At 38.3% G+C, this 15,960-nt stretch overlaps 1 pseudogene; it reads left to right on the top strand.

Annotated features, from left to right (window-relative positions):
• The first annotated feature begins 341 nt into the window (after positions 1 to 341).
• The window catches only part of LOC112396256 (acidic mammalian chitinase-like), a 53,146-nt pseudogene continuing 37,527 nt past the window's right edge, over positions 342 to 15,960 (top strand).

Raw genomic sequence — 15,960 nt, 5'->3', positions numbered from 1 at the left:
GTGTCACTCCCTGCATCTGGAGGTAGAAGGACACCCTTATCCCCAGAGACAGGGAATTCAGGACCAAGAAGTCTGCATAAACAAATTTTGTTACTTCTTCATTAGTCTGCCACCCCAAGCGCTTACCCCTTTGTTTTTTTAAATCTTCACAAGTAAATGTTTAAAAATGATATATAAACAGTCTGATTTGGTCACTTTGGGAGTCTGGTTTCTTTGAAACCTCCATGTTTATGAATTAATTTTTTTTTTTTACTCCTGTTAATATGTAGTGTGTCAATTTAATTATTAGACCAGCCAAAAGAATTCAAGAGGGGTAAAGGGGAAATTTCCCTTCTCCAAGAATGGTTCAAGATCAAGATGTCTCCCAGTGGAGTGATGATGCCATTTACCCCGTGTTCCAAGCCCTCAAGCAGCAGTGAGTACCTTGTCCTGGAATATCTGGGAGAGTCCTGGGACAGATATTCTGGGTGGACTTGAAACTCAAAGCTATTTTTGGGAGCCATCTCCCAACTTAGGGCTAAATTATGCAATACGGACAGGGTGACTCTGGTGAAGACAGGAATGAAAATGACAAGCCACCGTGACACAAATCAAAATGACTTCCCTTTCCTCAGCAGTAATTTTGCATGCCACAGTAACTGACTTCATTGCTCTAATCTTCTCTTTCCCTTTCCTTAACTTTACTTCTGTGAAAATTAATAAAGACAAACTTCTTTTAAAATGGAATTGAGATGGAGAAGGGGGAGTTCTCACACAGTACCTCTCAAGGTCAATAACAGGAAGGACAGTGGCTTAGAGACCCCAACAGGAAGAATCGTCATCAGGAAAGAATCGTCAATTACAGGACTCAACAGGAAAGATGTACTTGCATCTCCTACAGGAAATGGACTACTCCAGCTACCTGGCCTATGAGAACCCATCATCTCTCTGAACTCCCACTTTCCTCCTTTCCTTCAAAACAACCCCTCCCAACTTCCTCCTTTTTACTCTGTAAAATAACTTTCCTCTCCTTTGTTTGTTAGATTTCCCTTGGCTTTTGCTATAGCCTGCATATCCAAAATTGTAATTCTTTGCTGTTCCTGAATAAACCCATTTTGCTGTTTTATTTTTTAAGTTCACACTTGTAAATTGGAAGGCCCTGTAGTGCTCCATCACGTGTCCCTTTGAAGCTACTTAGCTGAAGGCAGTGAGCAAGGGAAAGTCCAGAATTTCCAGAGGGAATTAAAAAGAAAGTAATCTCAGAGACTGATTGAAATTAGCCTCAGTTAAAGAACTTTCTAGGTGAATTACCTTCCTACTGACATCAGGATGAGAGAAGTCAACCCAGTTTGGAAGATCCTCATTTTTTTCTGTTTTCAAATTGGTGAAGCAATTGATAATTTTGTGTGGTGATGTGGTGGTGGTGAGGATAACCTGTAGAGTCTTGGGCTGCCTTTGGATAAATAGAGTTTATCCAGATCTAGGATAACAGGATGAAGAAAGGCAGAGAACTAGAGAAAGAGAACCAGCATGAAGCATTACTCTGTGGAAGGAATCTGTCATATGACATACATATAGTATATGATAAGTTTATTTGCAGTGCTTCCATTTATTTCAATAAGTATTTACTGAGTCCGTTATTATGTGCTTAGTATCACGATAGGTACTAAGGATAAGATAGATGCAGGATATCCAAGGAAGAAGGAGCTATAAGAGAAGAGATCTTAATATAATGTCTCCTACTATGTCTACTAGAGCAAAGAAGAGAAATAGGGGGATATTGCCAGCCTGGGGAATGCATGAAGGATATTAAATATTGTTGGGATAACCCAAGGATATTAGATATCTGTTAATTAGCATAGAGCCAGAACCTTTCAAGACACTATAGGAGAGAAAACGTGAATGAAAGAGTCCCAGGAAGCTTTTCGTCTAATGGAGAAATAAACATGTACACACCGAGCTGAAAACTGCAATGGAGTGCCATGATGGAATACGTAAAATGTCGTCAGAAAATGATGAGAAAGCAATGGTAAATTCTGCTTGGGTGAAGGATTTAACAGTAGGTAACATTTGAAAAGGGCAGTGAATAATAAGTAGAAGTTTGTCAGAGAAGAATGGGAAGGACATTGCAAGAGAATGGAACTCCTCGAGCAAAGGCATAGAAGTGCGAGTGTATAAAACGAGTGTTTGGGTGAACTCTGAGCAATCGAGTAGCTGTAAAACCATATCCTAAAGAGAGGAAAAGAGAAAGAGGGAGGGAAGAGTGATAATGAATATTTTGTGAAGGGAGATGTCATTTTTCTTTCCCTACTGCTGTATTATGATGCCCTTGCTGAAGGGATTTGGGAGTTAATGAGAGGACATGGAGTGTGACTGGTAAGTGGCTTCAAGAAGACCCTAAAGTAACTAAGGGATTGTTCATCTGCAAGCACCAAAAGGCCAGGTGAGCTATATTGACTGCCTTATAGGCTCTATAGGAGGATTTTTATGATATCAGACTACCAGGAGCAGATGCTGGAGATGAAGATGGATTGCTCAGACAGGGCTTCATGGGCTGGGTGATGATTCCTCTGATATTTCTTGGAGCTTGGACTAGATCAAATCCATATGAGTGAAAGAAGGAGAGGGAACAGGTGATGGCATCTGAGTGCCACTCAAGATCATGCCTTCCCCAGGTTCACCTCCACGGTGGCCAAGACTGGCAACTGTAAGGTATTCATTGACTCAGTGATCACATACATCTGGCTGGATGAGTTTGATGGCATTGACCTTGACTTTGAGTACCTGGGCCCCCAGAGCAGGGGAAAATATTCCAGACACTTTGGTTTCAAGCCTTAACTCATTCACACGCACACACACACACACATACACACACACATACCTGGTAAACATACATTCCAGTCCACACAGAGAGATTTTTTCCCTACCAAATATTTTTATATTTTATATATATAAAATTTTATTTTATACAAATTTATATTTATTTATGTATTTATATTTATTTATACTTGTATTTATATAAATTTATATTTAAATATAAAATTTTATATATTTAACTTAAAATTTGGTTCATGTATGAATCCTGTATCTTCCCTAAAATTATTACTATTATAGTCACCAATACTGTCCTATCTTTTCCAACAGGAAATGTTATCAGCTTTTTTTTTTTTTTCAGCTTTTTTTTTTAAACAACTTTATTGGAGTATAATTGCTTTACAATGGTGTGTTAGTTTCTGCTTTATAACAAAGTGAATCAGCTATATATATACGTATATCCCCATATCTCCTCCCTCTTACGTCTCCCTCCCACGGTCCCTATCCCACCTCTCTAGGTGGTCACAAAGCACAGAGCTGATCTCCCTGTGCTATGTGGCCGCTTCCTACTAGCTATCTATTTTACATTTGGTAGTATATATAATACAATGGAATGTTAGCCATAAAAAGAAACAAAATTGAGTTATTTGTAGTGAGGTGGATGAACCTAGAGTCTGTCATACAGAGAGAAGTAAGTCAGAAAGAGAAAAACAAATACTGTATGCTAACACATATATATGGAATCTAAAAAAAAACGGTTCTGAAGAACCTAGGGGCAGGACAGGAATAAAGATGCAGACCTACTAGAGAATGGACTTGAGGACACGGGGAGGGGGAAGGGTAAGCTGGGATGAAGTGAGAGAGTGGCATGGACTTATATATACTGCCAAATGTTATCAGCTTTTGAGGCTGAGGCTCAAGCCATCCCTGTCTAATGATCTTGGCAGTTATGTCTGCAGGCAAAGGAACTGTTGTTTTGTGTTATGAAATAGCCAAGATCAGAGCATGAGGCAGGCAGCAATACCCGAAGACCTGAACAGCAAGTCTCATTCCAGGGTGAAATTTAAACCTGAGGGACCCATGGAGCTGCAGTCAGACTAAACTTAATATAGTCTGTACATCTTTTCCTGGTGTTTGTGGGGTTCCCCTCCCCTTTCTGTTCCTCAAGTCTCTTGCCTGACAGCTGCTGTATGCTAACGGTTCTCGTCTCCTGCTTAGGGCCTAGAGAGTATTCTATGTGTCCTACATGACTTGAGGCTCTCCATGGGCTTGCATGAATGCATGTGGCCCAGCTACTGTACTGATCCAGGGAGAGGAAGGCTTGTTGCATCCACTGAAGGCATGCCACTAGTGAGAGCAGAAGAGGAGAGTTAGAGAAAGATCTTTATTCTGAGTGCAATCAAGCCTACTGTCAATGCCCGCCTGAACAGTGATGGGGTAAGCTAGGTGTGTTGATAATTCCTCTGCTTGTATTTTCCCTAGGAGCGTTCTGGGAAAATGTTTTTACATTATAGCCTGACACTAGGCATGAAGAGGTGAAAGGGGTCTGGCTCCAGGGTATCCTTCCCAAGACTCCAGCAATAGCTAGTTCATCAACCCCCTGATCTATCCACTGTATGAGAAACCAGAGGGGTTTCTGAGGTCATGGAGCATCATTATCTAGAGCTGAAGGAAGCCTACTTGGAATGGACTTGAATGGCACACTAGTTCATTGGAGATTTAAAGGAATAGAGAAGTTTTTTTCCTGGAAGAAATTCTGAGATCCAAGTTGACACACAATCAAAGTGCTTTGCAGAGTGACTGTAGTTAATACAGTGTTGCATATTTTTAAAAGTTGCTAAGAGAGTAGATCTTAAAATTTCTTATGGGACTTCCCTGATGGAACAGTGGTTAAGAATCCACTGCCAATGCAGGGTACATGGGTTCAAGCTCTGGTCCGGGAAGATCTCACATGCCACAGAGCAAGTAAACCCGTGTGCCACAGCTACTGAGCCTGCACTCCAGAGCCTGTGAGCCACAACTACTGAAGCCCGTGAGCCTAGAGCCCATGCTCTGCAACAAAGAGTAGCCCCCACTCACTGCAACTAGAGAGAAAGCCTGCGTGCAGCAAGGAAGACCCAATACAGCCAAAAGTAAATAAATAATAAATTAAAAAAAAAATAATAGCAGTTTGGTAATGATGTATAATAAAGTTAATCTAAAAAAAATAAAGTTCTCATCACAAGGAAAAAAATTGTAATGATGTAAGGTGATGGATATTAATGAAACTTACTTTGGAAATCATTTCACAGTGAATGCAAATATTGAATTATGTTGTATACCTGAAATGAATATAACATTCCATGTCAATTATTTTTTAAAATAAAGTGCTGAGTTTTTTTTTTTGTGGTACGCGGGCCTCTCATTGTTGTGGCCTCTCCCGTTGCGGAGCACAGGCTCCGGACGTGCAGGCTCAGTGGCCATGGCTCACGAGCCCAACTGCTCCACGGCATGTGGGATCTTCCCAGACCGGGACACAAACCCGTGTCCCTTGCATCAGCAGGCGGACTCTCAACCACTGTGCCACCAGGGAAGCCCTGCTGAGTATTTTTTTTAATTAATGAAACTACCATATGATCCAGCAAAAAAAAAACCCAACAAAACAAAAATAAAGTGGCGTAGGGGAATCATGTACAATTACATCTGAGAGCACAGACTTGTTTTGTTGGTCCTGAATGAAAAGCTAGTGCCAACAGGAAGAAATTACAGGGAATCATTTTGCAGATCAATAAAACAATTAACTTTCTAGGGCCAGTTGTTAGATTGAGAGCCACATCATAATGGTATCAAATGCCTGATTAGGTGGTTAGCTCAAAAGTGTCCAGCAAAGGCTAAATGAACTTTTTAATGCTCTGGTGGGAACTTACATCAAACCAGTGGCTTTAAAACTTTTAAAAAAGCATTGTAACTCCTTCTCAAATGAAATTTGTCAGATCTCTAATCAGAAAAGATATAAAAGTGAAGGGATTCTGGTTGACATGGTTCAGGCATCCTTGTTCAGGTTTCTAGGATTCTGTGGATCACCAGTGGAAAACAAAACAAAAACCCACACTGCCAGATAATCCACTGGGTCCCTGAGAAATGTCTCAGCTGCAGGTATAGCCTTGGCCATGGCCCCTGTCTCAGCCATCATGACAATGACAGCTTCAGCTGCTGTTCACCCTCCTGTGCCAATTCCCTCCTAGGCTCCTGGGCTTCATCATGTGATGAGCTATGATGTTCACGGAGATTGGGACACTGGCACAGGACAAAACAGCCCCCTGCACCAGGATTCCACTGACCATGGAAATTTTGTCTATTTCAACACTGTAAAGTAGGAGCCATTGGTTAGGACTGGGAAGCTGAATATTCCCCCAGGAACTTGCCACAAGAATATTGGTGAGATGATGGAGTTCCTGATGAGAATCTCATCATGGGGTTCCCCATGTATGGACAGACCAAACACCTTACTTCTTCAAATGGTGGGCAGCACCCACCTCAGACAGGGTCTATTGGGACCCACACCCAGGAGGCTGGCTTCCGATCTACCATGAGGTAACTCCTCCCAGGAGAGACTGCAGTGGAAACTCTGGTCAGTTAGGGAATGAGATTAGATAAATTTGGGATCCTTTTGTTAATAAGATAACTCTTGTTGCATGATTGCTTATGTCTCTCCATATACCCCTATTGGAGATGAAAAACCTTCCCCAGGAAGAGATGAATCACCTTGGAAATTGAAGTGGTCTTCCTATGTATAAGATAACCTTAGTTTGACTTATAGAAGTGGTAAGCTCATTTTAATAGTAAGAGTTTAAACCCAAGTAAAAATGCAAAGTTCTAAAATCTCTGCTTTTTAATTTTTAGAATACAAAAGCTTTCAGGGAGATAACTCTTTTGTGAGCTCAATGTAATACTCAAGCTACTTCTGTTTAATAAGTGTGTCTAAGATAAATTATTGAGCACTTATATATGTCAGGCAGTGTGCTGGACATTGGGAATATAGTTAAGACATAGTATCTGCTCTCATGGAGCTCATAACCCAAGTATAGGAAGCAAAAACACAAAGGAATAATTACAATAAAGTGTGATTTGTGCAACAGTAGAATTGTTCGCATGTGAGCATCTAAGAAAAATCTTCACCTTTCCTATTGACAACCCCATCCCATGATTTTGCTCACTTGGGTCCCTCTGATTAGATATGCACATTTCTTTTTACCTCAAGCCACCATCTCATGGATTAAAGACCAGAAGCCCCCTTAAGACTACAAAGGAATGCATGGATTCGGTTTGACAATACTGAAAGCTATGAGCATAAGGTAAGTTTCAGCCCATGGACCTTAAGACTATTTACATTATCTCTGCCCTTGAAAAATTCACTAAGTGGGAAGAGCCCTAGTTAAGATGACAGGAAATAACAATTACAGTTACAGTTTTGTTATGGTCTCACTGTGATGTTAAGCCAATAATTCCCATTATTAAGCCTGTTTCCTAATTTTTAAAACAAGGCCACTGGAATGGATAATTTCTGAGTTGCCTTTCCTATGTTCTTGTGAGACATAGGAAAGGCAGCTCAGAAACCAATGATTGAGATAGCCTCATACACCAGAGGGCAGACAGCAGAAACAAGAAGAACTACAATCCTGCAGCCTGTGGAACAAAAACCACATTCAGAGAAAGATAGACAAGATGAAAAGGCAGAAGGCTATGTATCAGTTGAAGGAACAAGATAAACCCCCAGAAAAAACAACTAAATGAAGTGAAGATAGGCAACATTCCAGAAAAAGAATTCAGAATAATGATAGTGAAGATGATCCAGGACCTGGGAAAGAGAATGGAGGCAAAGATCGAGAAGATGTAAGAAATGTTTAACAAAGACCTAGAAGAATTAAAGAACAAACACACAGAGATGGACAATAAAATAACTGAAATGAAAACTACACTAGAAGGAATCAATAGCAGAATAACTGAGGCAGAAGAACGGATAAGTGACCTGGAAGACAGAATGGTGGAATTCACTGCTGCGAAACAGAATGAAGAAAAAAGAATGAAAAGAAATGAAGACAGCCTAAGAGACCTCTGGGACAACATTAAATGCAACAACATTCACATTATAGGGGGTCCCAGAAGGAGAAGAGAGAGAGAAGGGACTAGAGAAAATACTTGAAGAGATTATAGTCAAAAACTTCTCTAACATGGGAAAGGAAATAGCCACCCAAATCAAGGAAGCACAGAGAGCCCCATACAGGATAAACCCAGGGAGAAATATGCCAAGACACATAGTAATCAAATTGGCAAAAATTAAAGACAAAGAAAAATTATTGAAAGCAGCAAGGGATAAATGAAAAATAACATACAAGGGAACACCCATAAGGTTAACAGCTGATTTCTCAGGAGAAACTCTACAAGCCAGAAGGGGGTGGCATGATATACTTAAAGTGATGAAAGGGAAGAATCTACAACCAAGATTACCCTACCCAGCAAGGATCTCATTCAGATTCGATGGAGAAATCAAAAGCTTTACAGACAAGTAAAAGCTAAGAGAATTCAGCATCACCAAAACAGCTCTAAGCATATGCTAAGGGAACTTCTGTAAGTGGGAAACACAAGAGAAGAAAAGGACCTACAAAAACAAACCCATAACAATTAAGAAAATGGTCATAGGAACATACATATGGATAATTACCTTAAACGTGAATAGATTAAATGCTCCAACCAAAAGACACAGGCTTGCTGAATGGATACAAAAACAAGATCCATATATATGCTGTCTACAAGAGACCCACTTCAGACCTAGGGACACATACAAACTGAAAGTGAGGGGATGGAAAAAGATATTCCATGCAAATGGAAATGAAAAGAAAGCTGGAGTAGCTATACTCATATCAGATAAAATAGACTTTAAAATAAAGAATGTTACAAGAGACAAGGAAGGACACTACATCATGATCAAGGGATCAATCCAAGAAGAAGATGTAACAATAATAAATATATTTGCACCCAACCTGGAGCACCTCAATACATAAGGCAACTGCTAACAGCTATAAAAGAGGAAATCGACAGTAACACAATAATAGTGGGAGACTTTAACACCTCACTTACACCAATGGACAGATTATCCAAAATGGAAATAAATAAGGAAGCAGAAGCTTTAAATGACACAACAGATCAGATAGATTTAATTGATATTTATAGGACAATCCATCCAAAAACAACAGATTACACTTCCTTCTCAAGTGCACACGAAAGAGGATAGATCACATCTTGGGTCAGAAATCAAGCCTCAGTAAACTTAAGAAAATTGAAATCATATCAAGCATCTTTTCTGACCACAACACTATGAGATTAAAAATGAATTACAGGGAAAAAAACGTAAAAAATACAAACACATGAAGGCTAAAGAATACGTTACTAAATAACCAAGAGATCACTGAAGAAATCAAAGAGGAAATCAAAAAATACCTAGAGACAAAAGATAATGAAAACATGATGATCTAAAACCTATGGGATGCAGCAGGAGCAGTTCTAAGAGGGAAGTTTATAGCTATAAAAGCCTACCTCAAGAAACAAGAAAAATCTCAAATAAACCATCTAACCTTACACCTAAAAGAACTAGAGAAAGAAGAACAAACAAAACCCAAAGTTAGCAGAAGGAAAGAAATCATAAAAATCAGAGTAGAAAGAAATGAAGTAGAAACAAAGAAAACAATAGCAAAGATCAATAAAACTAAAAGCTGGTTCTTTGAGAAGATAAACAAAACTGATGAACCATTAGCCAGACTCATCAAGAAAAAGAGGGAGAGGACTCAAATCCATAAAATTAAAAATGAAAAAGGAGAAGTCAGAAGAGACACCACAAAAATACAAAGCATCCTAAGAGACTACTACAAGCAACACTACGCCAATAAAATGGACAACCTGGAAGAAACAGACAAATTCTTAGAACCGTATACCTTCCAAGACTGAACCAGGAAGAAACAGAAAATATGAACAGACCAATCAGAAATAATGAAAATGAAACTGTGATTAAACATCTTCCAACAAACAAAAGTCCAGAACCGGATGGCTTCACAGGTGAATTCTATCAAACATTTAGAGAAGAGCTAACACCCATCCTTCTCAAACTCTTCCAAAAACTTGTGGAGGAAGGAACTCTCCCAAACACATTCTATGAGGCCACCATCACCCTGATAGCCACACCAGACAAAGATACTACAAAAAAAGAAAATTACAGACCAATATCACTGATGAATATAGATGCAAAAATCCTCAAGAAAATACTAGCAAACAGAATCCAACAACACATTAAAAGGATCATACACCATGATCAAGTGGGATTTATCCCAGGGATACAAGGAATCTTCAATATACACAAGTCAATCAATGTGATACACCATTTTAACAAATTGAAGAATAAAAACCATTTGATCATCTCAATAGATGCAGAAAAACTTTTGACAAAATTCAACACCCATTTATGATAAAAACTCTCCAGAAAGTGGGCATAGAGGGAACCTACCTCAACATAATAAAGGCCATATCAACAAACCCACAGCAAACATCATTCTCAAAGGTGAAAAACTGAAAGCATTTCCTCTAAGATCAGGAACAAGACAAGGATGTCCACTCTCACCAGTATTATTCAACATAGTTTTGGAAGTCCTAGCCACAGCAATCAAAGAAGAAAAAGAAATAAAAGGAATCCAAACTGGAAATGAAGAAGTAAAACTGTCACTGTTTGCAGATGACATGATGCTATACATAGAGAATCCTAAAGATGCTACCAGAAAACTACTAGAGCTAATCAATGAATTTGGTAAAGTTTCAGGATACAAAATTAATGCACAGAAATCGCTTGCATTCTTATACACTAATGATGAAAAATCTGAAAAATCTGAAAGAGAAATTAAGGAAACACTCACATTTACCATTGCAACAAAAAGAATAAAATACCTAGGAATAAACCTACCTAGGGAGACAAAAGACCTCTATCCAGAAAACTATAACACACTGATGAAAGAAATTAAAGATAATACCAACAGATGGAGAGATATATCATGTTCTTGGATTGGAAGAATCAATATTGTGAAAATGACTATACTACCCAAAGCAATCTACAGATTCAATACAATCCATATCAAATTACCAATGGCATTTTTTAGGGAACTAGAACAAAAAATCTTTAAATTTGTATGGAGACACAAAGGACCCCGAATAGCCAAAGCAGTCTTGAGGGAATAAAATGGAGTGGGAGGAATCAGACTCCTTGACTTCAGACTATATTACAAAGCTACAGTAATCAAGACAATATGGTACTAGCACAAAAACAGAAATATAGATCAATGGAGCAGGATAGAAAGCCCAGAGATAAACCCACGCACATATGGTCACCTTATCTTTGATAAAGGAGACAAGAATGTACAGTGGAGAAAAGACAGCCTCTTCAATAAGTGGTGCTGGGAAAACTGACCAGCTACATGTAAAAGAATGAAATTAGAATACTCCCTAACACCATACAGAAAAATGAACTCAAAATGGATTCAAGACCTAAATGTAAGACGAGATACTATAAAACTCTTAGAGGAAAACATAGGAAGAACACTCTTTGACATAAATCTCAGCAATATCTTTTTTGATCTGCCTCCTAGAGTAATGGAAATAAAAACAAAATAAACAAATGGGACCTAATGAAACTTCAAACCTTTTGCACAGCAAAGGAAACCATAAAGAAGACAAAAAGACAACCCTCAGAGTGGGAGAAAATATTTGTGAACGAATCAACAAAGGATTAATCTCCAAAATATATAAACAGCTCATGCAGCTCAATATTAATGAAACAAACAATGCAATGCAAAAATGGGCAGAAGAGCTAAATAGACATTTCTCCAAAGAAGACATACAGATGACCAAGAAGCACATAAAAAGCTGCTCAACATCACTAATTATTAGAGATATGCAAATCGAAACTTCAATGAGGTATCACCTCACACCAGTTAGAATGGGAATCATCAGAAAATCTACAAACAAAAAGTGCTGGAGAGGGTGTGGAGAAAAGGGAACACTCTTGTACTGTTGGTGGGAATGTAAATTGATACAGCCACTATGGAGAACAGTATGGAGGTTCCTTAAACAACTACAAATAGAATTAACATTGATTCAGCTATCCCATAACTGGGCATATACCCAGAGAAATCCATAATTCAAAAAGACACATGCACCCCAATGTTAATTGCAGCACTATTTACAATAGCCAGGTCATGGAAGCAACCTAAATGCCCATTGACAGATGAATGGATAAAGAAGATGTGGTACATATATACAATGGAATATTACTCAGCCATAAAAAGGAACGAAATTGGGTCATTTGTTGAGACATGGATTGATCTAGAGACTTTCATACAGAGTGAGGTAAGCCAGAAAGAGAAAAACATATATCGTATATTAACGCATGTATGTGGAACATAGAAAAATGGAACAGATGAACTGGTTTGCAGGGCAGAAGTTGAGACTCAGATGTAGAGAACAAACGTATGGACACCAAACGGGGTAAACTGTGGAGGGGGATGGGGATGGTGGTGTGATGTATTGGACTATTGAGATTGACATGTATGCACTGATGTGTATAAAATTGATGACTAATATAACCTGCTGTATAAAAAAATAAATAAAATTAAATTTAAAATTAAAAAAGAAATCAATGATTTACATATATGTCAGGATTCATTTTATGTATTATATATAATTTATATAACACATATATAATATATATAAAATACATGAACATGAATCACTGACATTTACCTTCTTAGACATGTACACAGACACACATATACCCTAATACCCCAAAGACCTTTACAAATAAACACACTCACTTCTGGTTCTTTGTAATCAAATCCAGGGGTTGTGGTAGAGAAGAAATTGAAACTGGAATATTTGTTTTTTCTTCACCAACTCCGACCAACTCTTTTATCTCTAACTGCATGTTCTGCCTTGCCTTTCTGTCTCTGTTCTCCCTCCTTTGATAAGTTTAGAGAAGAGTAAGCAAAGGTAAGACAAAGGAAGATGAGATTGTCCTGGGGCAGCAGGAAGGAGGTTCTGAGTGTTCATACCCCTTTGTTCATAAGAGAGGAGATAGAATTAAAGCTGCCAAGAGGAGGAACATTACCCCTTATATTGATGAGCAGGGTAACAAAAGTGCCAAACTTTTACCATGGCGGGGTGGTCACAGAGGGCCCAATAATTTTGCTGGCATAACTTTTAAGAAGGAGATGATAAAGCTAACCATAATCAACCCTATTACCACTAATGCAAGTGTGTGAGAAGTCGGTAGCCTCAGTCTCTCAGACCTTGACGATTCATTGGTGACCAAAAAGGGACTTGATGGTTCCTGTAGGTGCACTTGCCAATAAAATCCTGGCCTCAGGACCATGTCTGCATGCTTGTTGGAGGCTGCTGGCACTCCATAAGTGTAACTGAAGACAAAGCTCTCTCTGCTTAGAGAGTTCTTTTTTGAGATTATGACACAATTTATTTTTATTCCATGGAAATAGAAGGAAATCTACATGTTATTGATTATCTACAATGTGCTAGCTTTTTAACATATGTTATTCCATTTAATTCTTATAATAAGCCTAGAGGCTGGATTACATGAAGAACGCATGATGAATGTATGCTCAACAAATGCAAGTGTTATTATTATGAAATATGTATTATAATTTTCATTTTCTAATAAGGAAATTGATGCTAAGAGAGGTTAATTTACTTTTGGAGGGCATATAGTAAATGGTGTACTAGTATTTGGTTTACAGGTCTGAATAATTCCAAACTTATCCTCTATTCACCACACCTTAACAGACTCCCAGTTTGTAAGAACACTTGTCATTCCAAGATCCTCTTGTATAGGGTTCAGTTGGCTTCCTCTTTTGGAAAACAATATGGCTGTATATAACAGGAATTGTGTAAATATGTATATTCTTTAGCCTCCAATTTCAGTTCTTGGGTATTTTTGGAAAGACAATATGATCAAAGCATTTATGTATTAAGGTATTTCTCAGAGTCTTGCTTATGATTGTAAAAATCACAAGAATGAATAATGGTGTATTAAATTATATTTCATAAACATGAAAAAGTATTTTAAATCATTAAAAATAAGTATAAAGATTAAGCAGAAACATGAGAAATGTTTATTTGTCATCCAAAGTGAAAACAAAGATAAAAAACAGGATAGAGATGGTTTTTATGCTGTGATGGTGACCTTGTAAACAATGATGGTGGGTGCATGAAGACTGTGATTAACATGCAAAAGTGATGAGTTATTTTAGAGTGGTATGATGAAGTTTTTCTTTATATTTTCTTTTTACAAAGGTATTGCATAATGCTTTCAATAATTTTATAGTGTTTTAAGAGACTTTGTGCTAGGTTGATAGATGACACTCATCACAAGTGAAGTTTCTGAAAGCCAATGGCTTTGACGGTTTGGGGTCTTGGCTTAGATGACTTCTTGGGAAACTTCTAAAGTGAGGGTTTATACCTTCTGATCTCCAAGCTCAAGTCTCTGCTGGGGCTTTAGACACCAGGTAATTAGAGAAGCACCTTGAACCAAAAAAACTATACTTCCATACACATTGGTTCACTTACTGATTCTCTAGGAAGCAGAGGCACAAGGCATGATTCCTGCTGTGGGGATTTAAATTTATTTTTGCAGAGAAAAATTAAAAATTCTAGTAAGGATGACCATATGCTTTACTTCCCAACCTGGGATACTTTTTTTCCCCTTCTCTAAAAACAACTTTATTGAGGTATAGTTTACATACCATGAACTTTACTCATTTTAACAATACAATTTTACAATTTCACTCATATTGCGATTCAAAGATTTTTGTAAAATTTATAGACCTGTTACCACAAATCAATTTTAGAACATTTTCATCATCCTAGAAAGATCTCTCAGGGAACTTTCCTGATGGTTCAGTGCGTAAGATTCCACGCTTCCACTGCAGGGGGCGTGGGGTTGATCCCTGGTCGGGGTACTGAGATCCCACATCCTGTGCAGTGTGGCCAAAAAAAAAAAATCCCTCAAACAACCCATTTGCAGTCACTCCCCATTCCTCCTCAGCCCCAGGCAACACTAGTCTGCTTTCTGTGTCTACAAATTTGTCTCTTCAGGATACTCATATGCATGGAATTGTAGTATTCATGTTGTAAGTGTATCAGTACTGGGACATTTTTGAGTGAATAATAGTACAACCCTATAGAGTCCACAGAAACATGGGATGGATGGTCATCCTATTTAGAGTAGGCCAGAGCCCATGAACCATTTCACCTAGGCATAGGACATTACAATTTAAATGTACCATGAGAGTCAGTACCTTGAACATCAAGACAACTTATGGTTTCTAACATTCAATAATTTCTCATCTGAGAGTTTGAGATGGGCTTTTGAGGTAAATTATTGAACAAAACCCTAGAAAATATGCACTTTTCCATCTGTCAGTATGTTATATACAAAATTACTGCCTTGCTATGGTGAACTTGAGACTAATTCATTTTGCCTATCAAGAAACAGCTATTGCTGTGTAACCCAGCAAAGAAACTAAATACCAAATATTTCAAGACTATATATTTTCTCCAGTCTATCTAGTGAAAGGAATAAAACTAGGATTCTTTTCACTTTGAGCAAAGAATCCTGTGGTAATCTGCAACTCTGCTCTAATCTTTGGTGAAAAGTGTCCTCCTACCTCTAATCTGGATTGATTTGGATTTAAGAAAAGAAGACTTTTCTAATTTTGTATGTTTAGGGTATTGATCCCTCTACTATTCTAGTGAAGAGCTCACTTTAGACTTATCTGAATGTGGAATCAGTATGTTGTTTTCTTTCCAGAGACTACCATTGATAAAAAGATGATTCAAATTATAATAAACTAAAAGATCTAGATGAATAAGTTGTAGGGAAACATGAACTCATCAAATTGACATAAAAAGAGGTAGAAAACTTAAACAGACCAATAACCTTGGAAGATGTTGAAAGTGCTATTAAAAATTATCCCCAAGGGCTTCCCTGGTGGCGCAGTGGTTGGGAGTCCGCCTGCCGATGCAGGGGACGTGGGTTCGTGCCCCGGTCCGGGAGGATCCCACGTGCCGCGGAGCGGCTGG

This window comes from Neophocaena asiaeorientalis, unplaced genomic scaffold, assembly GCF_003031525.2.
Source record: "Neophocaena asiaeorientalis asiaeorientalis breed wild unplaced genomic scaffold, Neophocaena_asiaeorientalis_V1.1 scaffold733, whole genome shotgun sequence".
NCBI lineage: Eukaryota > Metazoa > Chordata > Mammalia > Artiodactyla > Phocoenidae > Neophocaena > Neophocaena asiaeorientalis.
This window is presented reverse-complemented; position numbering and strand designations above follow the sequence as displayed.